Source organism: Piliocolobus tephrosceles, chromosome 3 (assembly GCF_002776525.5).
Source record: "Piliocolobus tephrosceles isolate RC106 chromosome 3, ASM277652v3, whole genome shotgun sequence".
Lineage (NCBI taxonomy): Eukaryota > Metazoa > Chordata > Mammalia > Primates > Cercopithecidae > Piliocolobus > Piliocolobus tephrosceles.
Genome location: NC_045436.1, coordinates 87,668,524 through 87,689,740, shown reverse-complemented (window position 1 = coordinate 87,689,740; position 21,217 = coordinate 87,668,524). Strand labels below are relative to the sequence as shown.

Sequence of the window (21,217 nt, the reverse complement as noted above, 5' to 3'; positions counted from 1 at the left end):
GAAGAATATTCAAGTCATTAACTCAGCAAACATGTATGAAGTGGCACCATGCTAAGAAGTACAAAAAAAAAAAAAAAAAAAACAGATAAACTCTGCTCAAGGAGCTCCGTCTAGAGGAAATACAATATAAACAGAAAACCAGATTACAATATGGCAGTGGAGTGACAAGGGCCTGCAAACTTTGAAACAAAAAGAAGACTGGTTTTGATACTATACTAGAGTTACACAAGATGCAACAATCAGGAGTAACCAGTGAAGGCTAACAAAACCCTCTGAATCATCTTTGTAACTTCCTGTAAATGCACAATTATTTCAAAAAAAATTTTTAATATGGAAGGAGGAGGAGGAAGGAGAAGGAAGGAGGAGGAAGGAGGAGGAAGGAAGAAGAAGGAAAAAAGAAGAAGGAAGGAAGAAGGAAGAAGGAAGAAGGAAGAAGAAGAAGAAGAAGTAGAGAAAGGCCTCTAGCCCACAGGGTAAAGTGGAAAAGAGAGAGAGCAGTAAAGTTTCCTGCAGGGGATGCTGGAGGTAATTCAGCTGTGCTTTCAATCACTTCTCTAAAAATGCTCAACAAGATCTCAAGTATCTTCCACATTGCTAAACCCAATGAACATTGTGTTCTCATCTTACTCAACTCTTCAAGAACTTACAAGAGAACTGATTACTCCACCCTGTCTTAAACATTTGGTTCCTGTGGCATCTGGGACACTGTTCTTTTGGTCCTCCTCACTGGTTACCCTATGGTCTCCTACTTGACCTATTAACTGTTATTTCTCAGGGCCTCTCTGCCTACAAAATATTCCCTGGTGATTCTAGACTTCCCATAACTTTATATATGACTTCTATACTGACACAACTCTGGCCCTGATCTCACCCCTGAATGCAGGTCTCTGCATCACAACTGGCTATTTGACATCTGTCACCATTAGGATGACTAATGGCAACTCTAATCAATGGCTAAACTACAACTCTTCACCCACAAAAAAAATAGAAAACTAGGAGCCATGCTTAATTTTTTCTACTATTATGCCACATATTGTACCTGTAAGTCTCCAAAACTCTCAAACCCATCCATCAATCTCGATCTCCAACACCACCACCCTTCTCCAAGTTGCATCAATTCTCATATAGAATGCTCCCAATAGCCTCATAACTCTCCTTCCTTCTACTCTAACCCCCTCCTACTCCACTCTCTGCCAGCCCAGCAGCCAGAGGGATCTATTACAGATGTAAATCAGACCTCACTCTCCCTCTTAAGTCACATCACAATGCCTTATCATGGCATTTGGAACAAGGCTCATACTCCTTACAAAGCCTGCAAGCCCTACCCCACTCAGTCCCACCTGCCTCACCACACCCATCTCTCACCTACTTCTGCTGCTCACAGGCTGCAGCAGATTGGCCTTCCTCCCATTCCTGTGTAAGCACACTCTCTCCCTCCACAGGTTGTACATGCTGTTCACTCTGCTGAGTCTTTCTCATCCTTCACATCTCAGTATAAATCTGACCTCTTCTGACTGTCCTAGGGTAGGCCACCCCAGTCACTCTCTATTTCCTTCCAAGAACTAGTCCAAATCTCAACTTATTCATTGGTATTACTTGCCTATCATCCTATCAATCCTGCTTTCCAACACCTTTTCCTCTCTCAACATATACAACCGATTTCCACTGGAGGAGAAACCTAGACTCCTGTTTACTGCTGAATCCCCAGAATAAAAAATGAGGTCTAGCACCTAGCAAGTGCAAAAAAAAAAAAAAAAAAAAAATGTGTTAAATACATTAATAAATTTCCAAAGGAATGGAGGAGGGCTTGGGACTGTGTCTCAGCAATCTGTGTCATGTAGGTATCTGATTAAGTCAATATATTTATGAAATCCAAGGCAACCTATCCTGGGAGCTTGATGAATGCAGTGGCTTCTCTAGTAGTCAGTGAATTTTCTGCTACGAAATCCTTCATCTGCACTGAGTTATTTTTCCCCCAGAGAACTGTACTCTCCCTTCCCTCCCCTGCCCATCCTCTCTCCCAGTCTCTACAATGCCTGGGTCTTCTTACATTCTAATCATATCTGTTCCTGGCCGCCGAATATTTGATATCAAGTAATGTCTTCTCTGATCGAGGTTTTACAGTGGCCTTGCTTCCCAAATTGTCACAATAAGCAACTGAGGAAGAGCACAAATTAGTAAACAACATTACACACAAAAACAAGGCAAGGATAGGGTAAAGATGATGGTGGACAATGAGGTGATAGATCAGGAGTTAAATGTACTGATGCACTGGAGCTAAGAGAACAGACCAGATGCTAAAGAGTATGAGTGGCCATCTTTCCCGTACTCATGAATCAAATAAGCTAAACATTTCATTTACAGGCCCAGGCACATCTCCTGGCATGGATAGTCACAAATCGAAGGTACAGATAACCTCAGAGGGAAGCTTCACTGTAACATTTGTTAACTCATACTTGCAAAAGACACTGGAACCAGTGTGCTGTGGCACTCACTGAGTAACTCCATGATATAATTCAGTTTTTAAAATACAACATGCCAAAGTCATTGGATGGCAACGCTTAATGAATTGTCTTCAGATTTACGTGGGATATTGTTCCTTAAGGATAAGGCTGGTTAGAGCTGCACTGCCCAGTACAGGAGGTGCCAGGCACACGTGGCAACTGAGTGCTTTATATGTAGCTGGTCTGAACTCAGACATCGTGTAAGTGTAGAATATACATCATATTTCAAAGGCTTGGAAGAGAATGTAAAAATTTCAAGAATTTTATACTGATTATAACTGGTAACATTACATATAATATTTTGGTATACTAGGCTAAATAAAATGTTATAAAAATAATTTCACCTGTTTTTTACTTTTTGTAATGTGGCTGTTGGAAAAATCAATTACATAAATGGCTATCATGTACAGCTCATGTTATATTTCCATTGACAGTACTAGGTTCTTGGGAGATGGTTAACTCTTTAGGGATGCTGGGCACATTGGTCCGGAGTCTGCTCTTTCTAAGCTCAGAAACTAGTTCATCAAAGAGAAATAAGCTCTAGTTCATATTAACAAAAGATGCAACAGAGAACATCAATCTTTAAACTTATCAACAATTGCTGGGAGATGGAACAGATACCCTTCTGGTACTAGCGAAGGTTCCTTACTTGACTACTTATATAGCCAAGACATCCCCATTCTGTCATGAGATACTGGCAGGACAAAGCAAACTATTAACCAAGAATTGTGCTTGACAAGGATAAAATGTAAGCAAATGAGTCAGAGTCTGATGGGATACTACACCCACAGAGCCAGGGCTCAAGAAGTTTCTAAATTAGAGAAGCAAGGGCCTAGAAAAATCTCTAAAAGCATTTTAGAATACAGACCAAAACTTTCTATCCTCCCACATCAAGTTTTTATTCAAACATGCACATTTATAAGAGGAATTCAATCCATCTTATATGTACAGATATTTTCCTCTTAAAGTAGCAAAGTGACTCCAAATCTAAAAAGAATGCATTTAAAAGAATTACAAATACGAAAATATTCTATCTCTATGGTTTTAGAGTTTCCAATTTTTTTATACTTCTACATAAGACAATCTCGTCCCCCTAGAAACTGCTATGTATATTAATACCATCCAGCTAATTTTCCACCTGTATTTCATAAAACTTACCAAAATTCTACAGTATTTCTGATTCCATTTTTTAAGACACAAGAAAATTCCCAAGATTTTATTTCTTACACTAGTGCTATTGCTACATTGTACAAAGAGAAGAACTTAAACTGAATATAGGATTGTTATCACAGGTTCCTTAAAAAAATAACCCCATCTATTGTTATAATTCTTATTCATTTTATTTTTAGAGATGGGGTCTAACTGTTGCCCAGGCTGGAGTGCCGTGGCATGATCATAGCTCACTGCAGACTCCAAATCCTGGGCTCAAGAGATTCACCTGCCTCAGTTTCCTGAGTAGCTGGGACTACAGGTGCATGCCACACCTGGCTAATTTTGGAGGAGGGGGAGGTGGGGTGGGGGGGAAGCAGGGGCCTTGGTGGTGGGGGAGGCCCGGGGGGGGGGAGGCAGGGGAGGGGCAGAATAGGGATGGAGGCCTGGCTATGTTGCCCAGACTGGTCTCAAACTCCTGGCCTTAAGTGATCCTCTCACCTTGGCCTTCCAAAGCACTGGTATTACAGGCATGAACAACTGGGCTCAGCCTCTTGTTCTTTTTACTTTCAGAAGTTGACACTATGATTCTGAGATACTGTCTACTCTGAGAGTCTATAGCCCTCTACGTACTTACAATAGATGACCCAATGAATGATGCCACCTTTTGTTTACAGCTGTTGTTCTCTGGGACTTCATAATAACATTGCTAGGCAAATAGAGAAAATACAAGATCTTTAAAAATTAAAAGGAACCTGGAGTAAAAATTAAGTGATAATCTCCACCATCCCAGTATCACCATGCTGGGACTATCATTTCACCCTAAACAAATGCAAAGGCATGACACAACTACATGGGATGCAGAGACACATTCCTGTTAGGCAACTCTGACCAAAAAAGGCTCAAGTGGCTCTACCTGCTCCAGAATCACTAAGACACTTTTTTCCTGGAAACTTTGGTACTGTCATTTTAAATAATTGCTAGGTATAGAAATACACAGAATTATCAAAAGTTAACTCTCCCTCCCACAAAGTGGTTAATTTTACATGTAAAATAAAACAGCCCTCAAAATATAAACCTTGCTATTCTTAATGTGTCTGCAATAAATCATGAGATCAGGCAGCCCTCTCCTAGGACTGGCATAAGGAACAAATCAAAACACAGATTGCTCTGTATTTGTTTCTACTGCTGCTCTATCAAGTTACCACAAAATCAGTGGCTTAAAAGAACACATATTTTTTCTCTTACAGTTCCGGAGGTCAGAAGTCCCAAATGGATCCCTCTGAGCTAAACATCACAGTGTCAGAAGGACTGTACTCCTTTCTGGAGGCTCCATGGGAGAGCTCATTTCCTTGCTTCCTCCAACTTCTGGAGACTGTGTGCATTCCTTGGCTTGTGGCCTCCTTCCATTTTCAAAGCCAGCAATGGATGTTTGAGTTTTTCCAATAATGTCAACTCTCCTGCTGCGACTCTTCCGCATCCCTTTTCCACTCAGAAGATCCCTGTGATTACACTGGGCTCACCCAGATGATCCAGGATAATGTTAATATCAACATCAGCTGGTCAGCACCCTTAACTCCATCTGCAACCCGAATTCCCCCTTCCATGCAGGATGAGTGAGAATTCCTTATCTGAAATGCTTGGGACCAGCAGTGTTTTGGATTTTTTTAATTTTGGAGTATTCTCATTATTTTTCATATACATCTTATACATGCAGATTGAAGGTAATTTTGTATGTTTTAAATAATTCTGTACATGAAACAAAGTTTTGACTGTTTTAACTGTGACCCATCATGTGACATTAGGTGTGCAATTTTTCATTTACGGTGTCATACTGGCACTCAAAAAGTTTCAGATCTTGGACCATTTTCAATTTTCAGATTAGGAATGTTCAAGCTATATACCATAACAGATTCATAGGTTCTGGGAATTAAGATGTGAACATCTTTGGAGAGCCATTATTTTGCTTACTACCATCTCCAACAGTAATTAGAAAACAAAGAAACCTCAAGTGTACAAGCTACTCCCAATAAAGATTTTTAACTATTTTAATTAACAACAAATGAAAACCCTAAAGCTAAAAAAATAAAACGAATGATGTTAGGACAAGAGACCCGAGATTGCTGCTCGTCTTGCTTAGCTGAGTGTGCTCAGTGGGGAATGGGAGAATGCATGCTTCCTTCCCAGACCATCACCAGGGTCGACCATGCACTCAGCTTTTACAGAGAAATGCTTGATAACACCATAGTGAAAATTAGTATCAACGTCTTTTTTCTTTTTTTGAGAAAGGATCTTGCTCTGTCGCCCAGGTTGGAGTGCAGTGGCACAATCTCAGCTCACTGCAGTCTCAGCCTTCCAGGATAAAGCAATCCTACCACCTCTGCCTCCCAAACAGCTGGGACTTCAGGTATGCACCACCAGACCGAGCTAATTTTTGTGTTTTTTTGTAGAGGAGGGGTTGCATCACGTTGCCTGGGCTAGTCTCAAACTCCTGGACTCAAGCCATCCACCCACCTTGGCCTCCCAAAGTGCTAGGACTATAGGTGTGAGCCACAGTGCCCAGTCTATCAATGTCTTTCAATAGCAATATTGAAATACATAATCTAATTGTAATCCTCCACATGGTAAATCACGGAGTTGATCATATGTTTGAACAGGTGCAATTTTTTCTTTGGCAAAATTGCATATACAAGGACACAAATAGGGCCCAAACTGTGAGAAACATGCTAGATTCCACAAGCAACAGTGCACTGATTAGACTCTGCAGTAAGGCTGCCTGCTTTCAAAATCTAATTCAACTATTTACCACCTGTGTGGCCTTAAGTAAGTGACTTAACCTCTCTGTGTCTCAAGTAGGGATCCTTAAAGCGAATTTTAGGAGTAAATGAGTAACAGTTTTAAGTACTTAGAACAAACCCTGACACATAGTGAAAATAAGTATTTGTTAAATGAACTTTTAAATGCTCCTGCTTGCTGCTCATAACTTGCCAATCAAACTATATTTCAAGGGAGCAAACTTCTCAGCCCTAGCTAATTTAGCATATGGCATATATTTTATATATATGTAAATATATTCAATGACATTCATGCAGAATAAGTGGTATATTACACTAACCAAAACAATACACTTTGTTGCTATTCAAGTTTGGTAGCAATTACTGGGGTAGTAATAACTGGGTGGTTCAACAACTCGCTGAACAAATGCAAATGTCAGAAGACAGTAGCAGCTGTGTTAAATAAACTGTCTCAGGGCCTCCTAAAGAAAGACGCACAGCATCGGCGAGGACAGTAGGGTTTGTGATTCTTAGTGGCCCAGGCACTTTCTGGGACAGTGGTGTTCATGGTACAATACTCCCCAGAAGCCTAAGCTCTGTGAGGGACAGTACCAGTTGTGCTGGACTACCGCTACCAGCATCTGCTAAGAGGGCAGGCATATTGTGACTGTGGCTTCAAAAGCTTTTCAGCATTCACAGCTGATGTTATACACTTCTTATGAAAGTTCTTGAATTCAATGGCAGTGTACAACGAACTTCAATCATTTTATTTTAACCCCAAAGGAAAGGGGGCAGGGAAAAATACGGGACAGGTTCCAGCTCCTATTAGCACAGCCAAGATGTAACACATGAATGTGGATATACCATTCCAAAAGAAACATGCTACCTTAACGAGAAAGAATGGTTCCATTTGACACAATAGGACTGAACTCTGTTTTAAAAGTTAGAAGTGCAGCTTATATGCAGAAAATAAAGATTGCTGAGCCCTTGAATATTTCCTGTGAAGCAGGCATTACTCTCAATGTTTTATACACAGGGAGCCATGTAATTCGTATAGTCACTTTATGGGGTAAATATTATTTTACTCCCGTTATGCAGCCAGGAAATAGAGGTTCACCTGTGGAAGCTGCTCCAGGGCATCTAGTGTGAGCAGCAGTGCTGTGACTCAAGTCCAAGCCCGCCTAAGCCTGTCAGGGTTCACCTCTGGCATAATTTCATGATCTTAAGGCAGCACAGACCAGAGAAATGTTCCAGGAGAACGTACACATACAGTCCTATATCAAACTATGTCTCTCAAAACCCAATATATCGCTGAAGCTAGTGGAGAGAAGACAGAAAGCTATGTAGGGTACTGGGAAGTGTATGGCATTAGAATCATTTGGGCCTGCCCTCAAATCCCTGCTCCACTTCCCACCGGCTCTGTACCCTTGGCTACTTTAAGGTTACTTTTGCCTTGTTTCACCTTTAAACACTTTCCTAATTGTTTCTATACCTCCAGAATGGATAGAATTTCCATTTTTGCAGAGCTGTCTGAAGATGAAGATAGCAGTTCATTTAATCTTCACTAGTATTTACGGTATCATTATTTAACCACCACTATTTATCAACACTAACTCCATCTTCTGTGTTTGGGGAAGCTTGGAGAATCCACACAATTGACCTCTCTCTGTTTCAAAGACTGAACTTCACATTCAACTAATGCTGCAAGTCTTCCTGAACGGTCTCCACCTCTGTTTGGAAACAGGATGCTATCTAAGGTCTAATACCTAGAATCTATGAGGAACTTAAATATACAAGCAAAAAAAAAAAAAAAAAAAACCCATTAAAAAATGGGCAAAGCCACAAACTGACACTTCTTAAAAGACAACATACACACAGCCAACAAGCATACGAAAAAATGCTCACCATCATTAATTACTAGAGAAATGCAAATCAAAACCACAATAGATACCATCTCACACTAGTCAGAATGGCTATTATTAAAAAGTCAAAAAACATGCTGGCAAGGTTGCAGAGAAAAGGGAACACTTATATACTGCTAGTGGGAATGTAAATTAGCTCAGCTAATCACTGTGGAAAGCGGTTTAGAGATTTCTCAAATAACTGAAAACAGAACTACCATTTGACCCAGCAATGTTATTACTAGATATAGACCCAAAAGAATAAAAATCATTCTACCATAAAGATATATGCACACATATGTTCATCACAGCACTATTCACAATAGCAAACACATGGAATCAACCTAGATGCCCATCAACAGTGGACTGGGTAATGAAAATGTGGTACATACATACCATGGAATACTATGCAGTCATAAAAATGAATGAAATCGTGTCCTGTGCGGCAACATGCACGTAGCTGGAGGCCATTATCCTAAGTGAATGAATGCAGAAACGGAAAACCAAATACTGAATGTTCTCACTTATAAGTGGGAGCTAAACACTGAGTACACATGGACCCTAAGAAGGGAACAACAGACATGGGGGCCTACTTCAGGGTGGGAGGAGGGTGAAGACTGAAAAACTACTTATCAGTTACTATACTATCTGAGTGACAAAATAATATGTACATCAAACCCCTGTGACACACAATTTACCCATGTAACAAACCTGCACACCCAAAATAAAAGCTGGAAGGAAAAATAAAGGAATTGTGTGGCTGAGCAGGGTGGCTCATGCCTGTTATTCAAGCACTTTGGAAGGCTGAGGTGGGAGGATTGCTTGAGTTCAGGTATTCAAGACCAACCTGGGCAGCATAACAACACTCTGTTTCAATTTTAAAAAGTAAAATAATAATAATATAAATAGTAAATAGGGGTATAGTGAAAGAAAAGACTATACTTATAAAAGTAACAATTCAGTTAAAGTTTCTTCTTTAAAATAATGTGCACAAGTTTAGTTTGAAGGTTTTAAGCGAGACATCAATTTAAATAAATATAAACACAAAATTATAAGGCTGAATTTCAAATTGTATAGGAGTTTGTCAATAGAGGGAAAGCCAATTATAAAATAACTCATCTGATTTGACTTTAATTCTATTAGCTGTTTCTTTAAACTTTGCTTTGAATTACAAGTCATTGTTAGAAATTAATAAGGTGAACCGATCTGGGTATCCGTATGAAGTGGCTGAAATGAACACTACTCATATTCTAACATCCTTTATCAAAACCTTAAAGATAAATTAACACTGGAAATCAAAATAGAAAACCGAAGGAAAAACTAAAATTTTGACTCAGAGTAGCAAAGATGTGATATTATTATAAAACTTCAGAATGTTTCAAGAAATGCTTTATATTTATAACGAAAATAAACTAACGGAAATTTCTCACGCTTTGATTAAATCAGCCCCAAAATTTCAAACAACAAATGTATAACGTTTTAAAAAACAGGTGACCTATTTAAAATTGATGGAACTTATTCTAAAGCTAGTGATAAGGCTGCTAAATGCAACACCTGAAAGTCATTCATCTATCTCACTGGGTTCTAATGCTTCATCAAACTGTAGAAGTAGAAAGTCCTTCAGAGAGCTCCTCGGCAAAATTAGCAGGCCTCCATTCTGCTATACCTCCCCACAAAAGACATTTAGCTTCATGGCTAATAAAAAATAACAAACGCAAACAGTACTTTAAGAAAGTTTGTATGTTCCCTTTTCAACAGATAAATTCCTTGCATAATGAGCTACTGATCCACTGTGCGGCTCCACAGAGAAAGTTGATCCTATTGCTGAAGTCTTATGAGACACGCTAAAGGAACTCAGAAATTAGGACTCTGGAATTTTAAATTAAAGAGACAGGGAACAGTTCTCTAATTCCGAATACAGTTTAGAAAAAAAGGCAGCTAAATTAAACATTATGTTTCACTTTTAAAAATGCAAAATAACTGAAATAATCATGAACGTGTAGACAGATATCGCCATAAAGATTTAATGCAGAGCTGCTTACAATAGTGAACACTAGAAACAAACTAAGTGTTCAGCAATTGGGGATTGCTTGAGACACAGCCACGTAACAGAAAACTAAAAATGATGCTGTGTAAGAGTATGTTAGTGACACACAGTTGTCCATGTTTGGATGAGGAAAGAAAACCTAAGTTGGAACACAGAGAACGAACCCATTTTTGTAGAGATAAATTTTAGCTGTGCTACTTCAGGAAAGTTACTTAATTTCCCTAAAACAGTTTTATCCTCAGTAAGAGAAGATAAGAAGAGTACCTACCTCACCGGATTGGAGTGGGGATTACGAGAGATTTGATATATAAAGCAACTGTCACGTTGCCTGGCCCATAGTAAGATCAATACTTGTTAGCTGTTTGTGTTATCTGTGCACAGGGGCAAAAACGAAGGGGATAGTTGCTACACAAGGCTTACAGCCCAGTAGAGACGTTATCAAGAGGGGGCAGATATAAATGTTAAATGATTTTCTGGGTGGTGAGATTATGGCTGATTTGTTTTGCCTATACTTATAAATGTCCATAAGTAACACATTACTTATAATATGGGGAAAACTAATAAATTGGAATACTCATACACTGATAATCCTCTTAAAAATCTACCAGTGTTTTGTTCACAGCAAGTAAATCTTTTTTTGTTTTGAGACAGAGTCTAGCTCTGTCGCCCAGGCTGGAGTGCAGTGATGGAATCTTAGCTCACTGCAACCTCCACCTCCCGGGTTCAAGTGATTCTCCTGCGTCAGCCTCCTGAGTATCTGGGACTACAGGCGAGCACCAACATGCCCGGCTAATCTTTGTATTTTTAGTAGAGACGGAGTTTCACCATATTGGCCAGGCTGCTCTTGAACTTCTGACGTCAAGGGATCTGCCTGCCTCAGCCTCCCAAAGTGCTGGAATTACAGGCATGAGCCACTGCGTCCAGTCACACAGCAAATATATCTTAGTTGAGCTGAGCTGACCCTTCAGATTTCATTTAAACAAGCTTGCTTTGAATATTTAAAATTATTTAAACCGAAGAGCTATCACTTGTCCATAATATTTTACTGGGTAAAGCAAGAAGGCATACTTTTATTATTCAGCCTCATAAAGAATTTATGAGCCCCTATTCAAGACCATTCAGAATGCCACCAGATCTCTTATCAGTGGGAGGCAGCCTATGACAGCCTAATCACTTCTTGTCTCTTCCCAAGTACCCAGCACTCTCCTTTTTTGACTCCGTTTTCCCCCTCTTGATAATCACAGCCTGAGGTCTCTACTGGACTGAAAGCCTTGTGGTAGCAACTATCTCCTTCGTTAGCATTGCTAGCCCCTAGCACGGTGGCTGTTATGTAGTTGTTGCATACTAAAGGTTCAGCAAATAAATATCTGGTACTAGTAGTTCAAGACAAAGCCTTCAGTTTCTCCATTGAGACAATGCGCTAAAGGTGAGTAAGTAATCGTTTAGTCTAAAACTGTCCAAAACTCTCAGTAATTATTCCTTCAAAAAAGAAACATTTCACCTCAAAGTATCACTTTAAAAGAAAGTTCTCACTGGTATTCCATGGTCTATTTTAATAGTTCTAAGATTATTTCTATTTTTTCCCTATATTTTGTTTAAAGTCCCACAAAAGTCTCAAAGAGCTTAAGTAAACTTGCTCAAAGGAACACAGCTTCTCAGAGAGCCTTAGGTCTCCTGGACTCCCATGTCCATGATCTCACTACACCGTACGCTGGTAACACAGCTCCCAGATCTTCCACCCTATAAGTTGTTATAGTTATGGTAAGAGCACATGTCTTCAAAAACACGTGCACAGTGCTAAAGTTTCTTCCAAACATTTCCTAGGGCTTTTACAAGATTCTGAAAGGGGAGAAACTCAGAACAGGGTGCAGCCACCTCAAGGTGTCCAAGTGCTTCCCTCTAGATTCACAAGTCAACCAGCTTTACTTAAAAATGAAACCAAACGAACCAAATTAAACATTAACTTGTAAAAAAAAAAAAAAAAACCAAAAACAAAACCACTTCAACCAGACTATTGTGAAGTAAGAATTTCAGAAGACCAAGGAAAGGGCCATAAAGAGGACATTTTGCACTGCTTGCACTGCTTCTTTAGAGAAAAAAAAAAAAAGGTAAAGGTAAAGTTTGCTTCCTACACATTCTTCCTGTAAATTCTAGGTTGTCACTTTCAGCCATTGCTCTGACATTGTTTAAACAGTAAATGGCAGTTCCCATGACACAGGATGAAAACCATAACCTTCTCAGGTATCCGTACTAAAATGTTTAACTTGCTGAAAACATCACTTCCCAATCTAAAGAACTTGCCACAGCATTTCACACGCTAACCCTCGGCCCACCAGGCTTATAAGAAGGACATTCTGTGGAAATTAATTGGTTATTAGCTAAGCCAGCTGGAACATACTATTATTTATATATAAACAGCTACAATTTGTTGGGGTCTGCTTTGTACCAGACATTATGAGAGGTCTTTTGCGCTTTAATCCTCATTATTATCCTCATTATTAATCCTTATTTAATCCACTTTATTATCTGAAGTAGAAATAATCCCATTTTACTGGTTCAGAATGTTTAATGTACCTGAGCACCCACCGTTAACACAGAAGACTGGAAATGAAACCAAGCATTTGAAAAGTTAGGTACAGATTCAAAATCCACGCCCAATCCAGTGACACTAAACAGCTGAATCTCTTCAAAACATAACACACACGTCAAAATGATTTTAAGGTCATTTTAGAGCACGCAAGACTTGAAATAGAGGAATGGCAACATTAATAAAAAAGACTACAGGACATAACATTTTGAGTTGGTTTCAAGCCGCGGATAAGTAATGATTATCCATACTGCTGACTGGATGTTGACAGGGGTTCACTGCCCCTTATTTTCGCTGAGAAACCAAGTCTTCCCCTCCCTAAGGGGAGCAGCTCTGAAATGCCACACGTTGAAGGGTTTCGGTGTGGGCTGCCCAAGAGCTGGGCTGTTACTGTTCACACATCATCAGTAAGTGCCTCTCAAAAAAGAAAAAAAAAAAAAAAAAAAAAAGAAAGAAAAGCAAACCACACACACACACACACACACACACAGAGTCCTTCCTCCACCACCTGACCACCTGAACTTCAGCCCTGACCTCCAGAGTGGTTCTGGACAATCTGTGGTTTATAACCTGTGACCTTTCAACGCCAGGACCAAGGTACCCGAAATGGGTTGCAAATGAATGCGCTGACTGCTCAGAGGAAGGAGACTAAGGCACACATCTCTCCACCAGACCACAAAATCGAGGAAGGATGCCCCGGGCGGGGAGGGTGGGGGCCGGATTAGAGCCACGTCCCCGCTTCGCAATCCACCTTTCCCCTCCCGCGCTTCAGAGGACTCGCCGCTCCCCAGCCCATCCTCCTCCTGGCCCCTCCGCGCGCTCCTTACCCGCTGGTTGCCGGGGCTCCAGACACTCCCAGCTGAAGGCACTTGCTCCCGGGAAGGGGATCTGCCACGGGATGGAGCCCGCTGCCGCAGCCGCCGCGGCCAGGTCCGGGCGTCACCACCCCCGGGCCGAAGCCGCTAGAAAGTTTGCTCGGGGTCTCGCCCTCCCACGCCGCGGCCTGACTAGGGGAAGCAGCTCTCCAGGTCCCTCCCGCGGCCGCCGCCTCCGAGGCCGCACTCGGCGGCGCTGCAGCACCGGCCAGGCTCCGAGCGGCCGAAGGCGGCTCCGTGCGCGCCGGGGGCTGGGTCTCCCCGCCCCACTCAACCCACGGCGCGGCGCTCAGTGTTGACCGCGGCCCCGCGCCCGCTCTCCCCGCCCGCCGCGCGCGGCCAGCTCCCTGCACCCTGCGCCCAGCGCGCTCCTGACATCATTCATTCTCTCACACCCTCGCCCGCCCACTCCATTTCCAAACAGTGACTCACCCGTCGGCCCGGTGGCAGCAGTGCCTGTTCCTGCTGCCGTGGCTCTCCAGGCGCAGAGTGGAGCTCGAAAAACCTGCGCGACTTCTTAAGAAGAAAATCCCAGCCGACTCTCCCCTCGCGGCTGTTTAAGGTGCAGAGAAGGAGGGGCTTGGCAGGCAGGGCAGTTTGGCTCCCGGCCGAAAGGCTGAGGGCCTGGAACTGACCTCCCCGAGCGGCAACAGAAATCAATCTGGGAAAGTTCTTTGGGTGCCACTCCCAGCAACTTTCAGGGGTGGGGCTGGAACGGGATCCCCCACCCCCGCACCCCGCCTGTTTCGGAAACTGCTTCCGTGTAGTGGGCTTGGGAGCGCCAGCGTTGATTCAGAGGGTTGACCGGTGTTGACCGGGCCTAGGTCAAAGAGGTGGGTTTCCAAACCTCCAGCGCTGCCTGGCAAGGTTAGTCATCAGTCCCTATGGTGTGAGCTGGAAGGGTGCTCCAAGCTAATGAGGCTGGCAGCATTGTCCCTTTCATGCCTAACCATCGTGTCATTTTTCTGTTAATTGATTTACTTCTCACTTAAGGAACCGTAACCAAAATAAAAGTGGAAGTAGTTATTTGCTTAACTGAATACTGCGCTTTTCCACAGCTTTTGGGGCCCAAGGCAGCCGTGCGTGGTTTCTTCGAAGGCCTCAGTAGTTTTTTTTAAAGGGGGATTGCTATATTTAAAATGGTAAGGATTCTACATTGTCCCGGAGTTGCTAGTCATCCTGCTGGGCAGTTTTCAAAGTAAAGGATGGCAGTCTCAAGGACTCTCACTAGGAATGACCAATCTGAGGGAATTTGGCTAAATCTTTATTGACATAAATATTTTACATTAATGTCTGCTTCTGGACAAGGTAATTATGTTTAGAATTTGCACTGGTTTATGGGTGCTTCCATATAATCAACAAAAATAATGACGGGAATCTTTGGGTTTCTAGTGCAGATATCATGTGGGTCAACAATCATTTGTCTGTGGCTCTTAAAGATGACAGTAACAAAAGAATATACAAGGCAGGCAGTCCCCAAACTCACAACTTTAAGATGTTTTCACCGTACAGGCAACCAAAGAAAAGAATGGACAAATGGGATCATATTAAGCTAAAAAGCTTCTGCACAGCAAAGGAAACAACAAAGTGAAGAGACAACCCACAGAATGGGAACTATCTGACAAAGGATTAATAACCAAAATATATGAGGAGCTCCAGCAACTCTATAGGGAAAAAAAAAAAAAACAACAACTAATAGCCTGAGTAATAAATGGGCAAAAGATCTGAATAGACATTTCTCAAAAGAAGACATACAAATAGCAAACAGGTATATGAAAAGGTGCTCAGGCAATAACAAATGCTGGCGAGGTTGTGGGGGAAAAAAGGGAACCTCATGTTTGTAGGAATGTAAATTAGTATAACCACTATGGAGAACAGTATGGAAGTTCCTCATAAAACTAAAAATAGAAATACTGTATGACCCAGTAATCTCACTGCTACGTATATACACCCAAAAAGGGAAATCAGTATATCAGAGATACCTGCACTCCTATGTTTATTGCAGCACTATTCACAATGGCCAAGATTTGGAAACAACCTAAGTGTCCATCAACAGATGAATGGATAAAGAAACTGTTACATATACCCATGGAGTACTATTCAGCCATAACAAAGAATGAGATCCTAGCATTTGCAACAACATAGATGGAACTGGAGGTCATTCTGTTAAGTGAAATAAGCCAGGCACAGAAAGACAAATTTCACATGTTGTCACTTATTCGTGGGAGCTAACATTTAAAACAATTGAACTCATGGAGATAGAGAGTAGAATGATGGTTACCAGAGGCTGGGAAGCGTAGGGAGGATGGTTAATGGGTAAAAAATATATATATAGTTAGATAGAGTGAATAAGACCTAGTATTTGATAGCAAAATGGCAACTATAGGCAACAGTAATTGTGCATTTTAAAATAACTAAGAATATAATTGGTTTGTGACATAAAGAAAGGATAAATGCTTGAGATGGTAGATACCCCATTTACACTGATGTGATTACTACACATTATATGCCTATATAAAAATATTGTGTGTACCCCATAAATATATATACCTATTATGCACCTACAAAAATCAAATTTAAAAAAAAATTTTTTTGAGATGGAGTCTTGCCCTGTCACCCAGGCTGGAGTGCAGTGGCGTGATCTCAGTCCACTGCAACCTCCACCTCCTGGGTTCAAGCAATTGTCCTGCCTCAGCCTCCTGAGTAGCTGGGATTACAGGTGAGCGCCACCACGCCCAGCCAATTTTCATATTTTTAGCAGAGACGGGGTTTCACCATGTTAGTCAGGCTGGTCTCGAATGCCTGACCTCATGATCCACCCGTCTCGGCCTCCCAAAGTGTTGGGATTACAGGTGTAAGTCACTGCACCCAGTTCCTCCAAAATTTTTAAAAAAAAATAAAACCAAAAAAAGATGTTGTCACAATGCAGAAGTTTCCCCCAAATGAAAAATGCTCCTAAAATTAACCAAGGGCTCAACATCATTGTTGTGGAAAATGGACTCTTTTAAATCTACTTTTAAAGGTTAGCACCAGAGGAGACCACCAATCGAAAGTTATTGTCCTGGGGTTTATTTTTTCTCTTCAATAAGGAGCTCATTTTCAAATTTACAAAGCCCAGGCATTTTGCCCAGAAGGCAATAGCAAATGGATTGGTTTGCTAGGATGCAGTCAAAATTCAAATCAGCAGTTTTTATAGACAATCACAGAGCTAATTCAGAAGCGTGGGTGTCCTATCCATTGGTAACACTGAATGACTAGATTCAAATGTATAGCCATCTATAAGTAAGTTTGGGTGAATATCCCACCTACTCCCTACTTCATAATCCAAATATTTGGACATTATGGGATATGTCTAAATACAATTTTCTACAGATCTCAAATGATATTGTGGGCTTTTTGGCCTGTGTACATGGATAAAGTCAAAAAGCTCCAAACAGCCTGCAGTTCTGTCTGCACTGTTGCCTGATATAAACCCTGCAGTTCCCTCATAAGCCTCTGTGTGGAAGAATGTTGAATGAGTAGTTTTGAATTAGTGGTTACTATTGTGCCTCAGTTTAAATATTGTGAAATAAATAATTAGGTCATTTTATTATACCACTTAAATATCCTCAACTACATATATTGAATAATATAATTGATAATGGATGATATGAAGTTTTTTTCAATCTATTCATCATCAACATATAAGAAAGCAAATTACTCATCTTAATTTCTATGTTTTAAAAAATAGTAACATCCTTTTCACAGAAAGATGATTTTTTTTAACTGTACCTTTTGTTCTTACCATGTATGAAAACTGACAAAATTTGCAATTCATCACCTTTCGAAAATAATGGCACTGAGTGTTTCAAGGGAGAGAAATGGATGATAGATAAGTGTGTTCTTGTCAATTGTTTTCTCCAAGGCAGTGTGAATCAAGTTTTACAGATATTTCTTTGATTTGATAAAACATACAGATTTAGGAAAACATGTATATCTATAGTACTTATCTCCTCTTATAATATCTCAAATCTGAACATATCTAAAGTCATTTGCTCAACTCACAAATTTGTGTTAATTCCCACTTTGTGCCCATGGCTGTTTATCTAAGAATCTCCGTGGTCTGGGCGCAGTGGCTCATGGCTGTAATCCCAGCACTTTGGGAGGCCGAGGCAGGCAGATCACGGTAGGCCAGGAGTTCAAGACCAACCTGGTCAACATAGTGAAACCCCGTCTATACTAAAAATACAAAAAATTAGCCAGGCATGGTAGCACATGCCTGTAATTCCAGCTACTCGGGAGGCTGAGGCATGAGAATCGCTGGAACCTGGGAGGGGGAGTTTGCAGTCAGCTAAGATCCTTTCACTGCACTCCAGCCTAGGCAACAGTAAGACTCTGTCTCAAAAGAAAATAAAAAATAAAAAGAATCACCATGTTACCTTCTAAACAAACATATGTCTCAGGAATTGAAAGGATTTTCTTTTTTAAATTTTGCATGAGGATGTTTATTGCAGGATTTGCAGATCAGTTGGGATATGAGGATGAAGCCAAAGAGGACTTCTATATTTTTTTTTGGTTTGAGATCTTTGGTGGATGGTGGTGCCCTTTACCAAGACAGGGAGTGCTGAGACAGCAGCAGCTTTTGGGGGGGCAAATTATGAGTTTCAAACTTGATGAGTTTGAGTTGTGAGATGTATAAAAGGAGATGAAAAGTGAGCAGCTGATGATACTGGTCTGGAACTCAGAAAAGAGGCATGAACTGGAGATACAAATTTGAGAATTGCCAGCATGTAATAATAAGGGAAGCCACGGAAAATCACCTGAGATGGTCTGGAAAGATTAGAGAGTGAGAAGAGGTCCAAGGGAAAAACTCAACATTATAGTTTAGGTAAAGTAGGAAAACATAGCAGATGAGGCTACAAATACATGTCCAGAAAGAGAAGAAAACCAGGAGAATGTGGTGACAAGGAAGCCAAGGAAAGCCTCTTTTTGAGAAAGATGAGATGCCATTTATATCAAATGTTCCTGAGACCACAATTAAAATAGACTAGAAAATGTCCATTGGGTTTGGTGACATTGAGGTCTTTGTTGACCTTAACCAGAGGGGGTTTGCTTATGCTGTGGACGTGGGGAATCCTGATTGAGTGGGGTGAGGATGAGCTGGTTCAGCAGAGAACCTGTGAGTTGGCTTCCTGGAGTGCTGGTCAGTAAAGGGTGCACACCTGGCACAGTGGCTCACACCTGTAATCCCAACTCCTTGAGAGGCTGAGGTGGGAGGATTGCTTGAGCCTAGCCCTTCCCATCTCTACAATTGAAAAAAAAAAATAGCCAGGTATAGTGACACACACCTGTAGTCTTAGCTACTTAGGAGGCTGGGGTGGGAAGATCGCTTGAGCCCAGGAGATCGAGGCTGCAGTGAGCTGTAATAGTGCCATTGCACTCCAGCCTGGGCAGCAGTGCAAAACCCTGTCTCATAAATTAATAAACAAAAGGGGTGTAAAGCATTCCCAGAATAAGTTTGTTAAAATATAATTTGGGTTGGTGGGAAATGAAGAGTGACTACTAATGGGTACAGGGTTTTCTCTAGACTGATGAAAATGTTCTAAGATTGATGGACCATTGATAGGAAGGAATCTGTAAAGAAGATAAGGAAAGAGGTAATGGGGAGGTTAGTGAGGAGTTGAGGTTCCTGAGAAGTCAGGAGGAAATAGCATCTGAACACAGATGGAAGTAATAGCCTGAAAGATGAGAGGGAACAACTCCTCCAAAACAACAAGGGGGAGGAAGGGAAAAGAAAAGCATGGGAGTGGTGCAGCTGTGTTCATAGGCTGCTTGTACAACGTTGAAAAAGTTCTTTTCAGGTGGGGGTGTGGTGGCTCACATCTGTAATCCCAGCACTTTGGGACTCAAGGTGGGCAGACGCTTGAGGCCAGGAATTCAAGACCAGTCCAGGCAATGTGGTGAAAGCCCATGTCTGCAAAAAACACAAGAATGAGCCAGGCATGGAACGAATGCCTATAGTCCCAGATGCTTGGGAGGCTGAGGTGGGAGGATGGCTGGAGTCGGGGAGATGGAGGTTGCAGTGAGTCAAGGCTGTGCCACTATACTCCAGACTGGGTGACAGAACCAGACCCTGTCTCAAAGAAATAAAAGAAAAAGTTCCTTTTGATGCTTCAATTTTTCTGTTAGGAGACATGGGTCAGTTTTCGATTGCTGCTATACCAAATGAATTACAAATTTACCAGCCTAAACCAACACCAATGTATTATCTCACAGTTCTGCAAGTCAGAAGTTCTATAGACTACTCTGCGCGTTTCTCATTTCTGAGTTTCACAAGGCTGACATCAAGGTGTCGGCCAGCTGGGCTGTCATTAGGAGACTCTGGCAAGTTTCCAAACTCATTCAACTCGTTAGCAGAATCTAGTTGCTTCCAGTTGCAAGACGAAGGTTTCTAACATCTTGCTGGCTCTCAACTGGGGACCACTTTTAGCTCTTAGAGGCATCTGTTCCAGATCAGTGACAGCGTGTAGAATGCTCTCACACATGGAATGTTTCTGCCTTCTCCTTCAGCCTCATCTTCCTGCCTGAGCTGGTGAACATTCTCCACTTTTAAGGGCTCATGTGATTAAATTGGGCCCACCTGGATAATCCAGTATACTATCACTGTGTTAAAGTCTACAATCCTAATTACGTCTTCAAAGTCACTTTTGCCATGTAATATAATACATTCACAGGTTCCACAGATTAGGATGTGCTCAACTTTGTGGGCCCATTCTGCTGACCACAAGGTGACATCATCAACTGAGAATAAGGAAGTAGAACACATGGGAAGTTTTGAAAACAATGGAAACAATTTGAAGTAACCATTCTGGAAAGTCAGAACAAGAACTTTGTAAAATTGACAGATGGCACAAAAGGCTGAATCGAAGTCAGCACTCTAGATTACTATACTCTTGTATAATCAGGCATAATCTTGGTATTAACTAAAAGTGGCTTTCTCTAGTAGCACTCAGCCACCTGGGCATGAGAAGTCTAGGATGGCATCAATGAAACAATGGACTAGGAAATAAAAGATGGTCAGGGAAATAAGCAAATAGAGGAGGAGGTTAATGAATAAGGGAAAAGTGAAAGGATCAGTGGCCTAGAGTTTCCAAAGACATTGCAAAACATATGGACCAGGGTAACAGATGGAAGAATTTGGAAACATAAGAGGTCAGGTGGTGAGATTTATAATTTTCAAAAAATATTTAAATTGACAAGTGAAGATATTCAAAGTATACAATGTGATTTGATATATTATATATTGTGTAATGATGATCACATTTGCCACCATTCATGTTGTACATTAGGTCCCCAGAACTTGCTCATCTTACAACTAAAAGTGTGTACACTTTGATCAAC

At 41.2% G+C, this 21,217-nt stretch overlaps 1 protein-coding gene across 2 annotated transcripts in view; it reads right to left on the bottom strand.

Moving 5' to 3' along the window:
- The window catches only part of SGMS2 (sphingomyelin synthase 2), a 91,306-nt gene extending 76,806 nt beyond the window's left edge, over positions 1 to 14,500 (bottom strand). Inside the window, exon 1 of one of the 2 annotated variants that reach the window (XM_026455020.1) lies at positions 14,270 to 14,500. The gene's annotated coding sequence lies outside the window, so the exon portion shown is untranslated. The remainder of the gene's footprint in view (positions 1 to 14,269) is intronic. The other variant, XM_023220160.3, reaches the window with a different exon arrangement.
- Between the last annotated feature and the right edge of the window lie 6,717 nt (positions 14,501 to 21,217).